The sequence below is a fragment of the Triticum dicoccoides genome, chromosome 4B (assembly GCF_002162155.2).
Source record: "Triticum dicoccoides isolate Atlit2015 ecotype Zavitan chromosome 4B, WEW_v2.0, whole genome shotgun sequence".
NCBI classification, from domain to species: Eukaryota; Viridiplantae; Streptophyta; class Magnoliopsida; order Poales; family Poaceae; genus Triticum; species Triticum dicoccoides.
Genome location: NC_041387.1, coordinates 137,104,027 through 137,107,189, shown reverse-complemented (window position 1 = coordinate 137,107,189; position 3,163 = coordinate 137,104,027).

Sequence of the window (3,163 nt, the reverse complement as noted above, 5' to 3'; positions counted from 1 at the left end):
TGAAAAACAGGAAGGCATGACATATTTACATGCATGATTAGCATGCTAAGCACATGTCATTGCAACAGAGTAGATACACTCCAGGACATTATATGCATGTTATACCCATATCACAGGCCAAGTTAGAGCAAGGACCTTGTGGGGTGAAGAGGATTCATCATCTTTCTGCAAGTCTTCTAAAGAACTGCCTTTACATGTTCCATCATATTGGGTATCATTGACATCAAGTTTGTTGGCCTTTACATTGCTCCGTGAGGTTCTTCTGGATATATCAGTGTGTGCAATTATATCTGACATGCATGGAAGACAACTAGTAGTTAGATTTATGCAATGGGTGCCTGTAGGAGACGACATAAATAGTAGGACTGGGGTTAACTAGCAGCAGCAGGTCTCATAAACTAAAGGGAGAACACAGATGAAAGCTACAGAATATGTATCGTTTGTACTCGAGATTAACTAGATGGCACACAAAAATATTAAAGAACAACATAGGTAATACTAGAAGTGGTATAATACTATAATCACCAGCTTGTGGGATAGCATTAGCTAATTGATGATAACTATGGAGCAGTGTTACCTAAAGAACAAGTATCTTAGCTGAACTATGGAACAACGGTAACTCCTGAACAAGACCCGTAAGAGATCAGCATGAACATACAGTGAAATGTGATGATCTATTTTCCATGCTTAGATGAATAACAAAGCCATAAATGTTGCACACAAGTAAGATGAGGGTGCAACCTATCTGGCTGCCATCCATAGGAGTGAGCATCATGTGCTGACTTGTTGATGGCCCTGCAGTTGTTGTGGCTGTCCATGTCAGGCACGCGCATTCGATGCAGGGAACTATTGAGTGGGGACTATAGCTCCCTTCTGGTGTATGCTTCCCTTGTTGGAGCAGCTACGGTGAGTCGGAAGATGGTGTGTTTGAAGATGCAGATAACGCATAATGTTAAGAACGACATATCTCTTTGATCTAAAGAAATACACTAAGAGATCAACAACAAGGTACGAGAGTGGTCACACGTCTGTTGACTGAAGACTAAATTGGGGTCACACAATTTTATTTTATTTTGGTACTGTCTGATCTACGCCGGATGGCCTGATGGCCATCTTGTGCCTCTCGGCTGACACTGTTCGTAATCTTCCCCGAAGAGCCAGCGACCAACGGCAGAGCATCCCGCCTCCGCCGCCCGTGGCCCCGGCCAAAACCCCGCTCCCCGATCTACCGCACTGACGTGGTTGCGCCGCCCCCGGGCCAATCTACAAAGACTCCCCGTCATCCAGTTCCGGTGGCGGCAGTACCTTCAAAGCACACAACTCTAAAAGATAGCCATCTAAGCAATGCTTCCATGGCTAACTTGCGGCCCTGCACCCTTACGTTAGACACAAGCCAACCGGCAACCTAGGAGCTCCGCCGCCTCGAGGGGTGCTGCTTCCCATTGGGAATCGATTGGCCCAGAATAAAAATACAGACAACTGACGCCTAAATAAAGTGATTTGAGATGAGGGTGCGACCTATCTAGCGGCATGGTGAAGTAGGCAGGTCCAACTATCGAGTCGATGAGGCCGGCGCGGTTGCAGTGGCAACCGGCAGAAGGGAAACAACGATGTCGCGACGGTCGACGGCTATGGGGAAGCAGCGTCATGAGTCTCAACGGATCCGAAGTTGGAGCTGCTCCGGCACCGTGAACAACGGCAGGGGTGAATCGGCTCCGGTACGGTTCACGCGGCCGTCGTCGAGGAAGCACCAGCAACACGGAGTAAGAGGCACACGGCCCAGTGCACGACGGCAAATGGACAGCGTCTCCGGCATTAGGGAGGAGGGCGGCTGTGAAATTGATGTGGTGGGGGGCGCCATGGATGTGGGGCTGAGGTTTTGCGACTCGGGAGAAGGGAGCTTCCCGGGGAGAAGGTGATTTGGCGCCCACGAGGTATGAATGGGCGGGGTGCGGGGGGGGGGGATTGGGAGGGGAGTGGAACCATGTCTTATGGACGCCTTTGTCTGAAATGTGAGGGGAAGTTACAGTTCTACCCTTGCGTTTAGGCTTATCATCTTGGGTCTGTGTACTGAGGGCCGGGGATAGTAGAGTAACTTTGTTTCTCCCCAAATAGTGGGCGGGAGCGATTTCGGGCGAGGAGGGCGTGTTTTGAACTATAGTGGGCGCGAGCGATTTCGGGCGAGGACAGCGTGTTTTGAAATAGTGGGCGCGAGCTATTTCGGGCGAGGAGAGCGTCTTTGTTGTCACGACCGGTTTTCCAATAAAAATATTTATTGAGAAACCAATCTTTTAAGTCCAGTATGAGAGAAATTCTCCCTCTGGTAGACAATTTCTTGATACAATAAGCCAGTAGCATAAAATATATTACAGGGTCGAACTACGGTTGCTCAACCAAATTATTACAAGCACGCCAATAATTATACATAATGGCGGACATGACACAGTGGTGTGGAGGCATACTACTGACTTGAGGATAGGGCGGTGGTGGAAAAACACAGCGGGGAGAGAAATACAAGACTCTAAGTCTATCATCTCATCGAGCGTCGAGGTGAGGCTCGATGAATTTATTTGGTAGCGGAAGCGGATATAAAACAGTGACCAAATCCAGGGTCGCACGAGACTGACTGGGACTCCTCTAGGTGTCGGACTCGCTATCAAACTCTTCATCCATGAGATCGCCTTCGTCAGCATCTGGCCAAATCAACAAGCCAGTGAGTACTTTGAAAGTACTCGCAAGACAGTTCGGACGTAAGATATAACAAATGCATGCATGGATGCGTCATGAATAATTCACGAATGTACATTTCAAAAATTAGCATAACAAGGTAAGTAAAAAGGGAAACGGCGGTAGTCCGCCTGAAATCCCAACAGAACATAAATAACTACCGATCGGGTGTCTGAAGCGACGCCTCGAAAGGTGAACAAATAAATATAAGTTAATGATGCCACAGTCGGGCGTCTTAGCGACACCACATAAAGGGCTTTAAAAGAAATACCACAGACGGATGTCGGGGCGACATCACAGAAAGGGCTTTAAAAGAAATGCCACAGTCGGACGTCGGGGCGACATCACAGAAAGGGCTTGAAAAGAAATGCCATAGTCGGACGTCGGGGCGACATCACAGAAAGGGCTTGAAAAGAAATGCCACAGCCGGACGTCG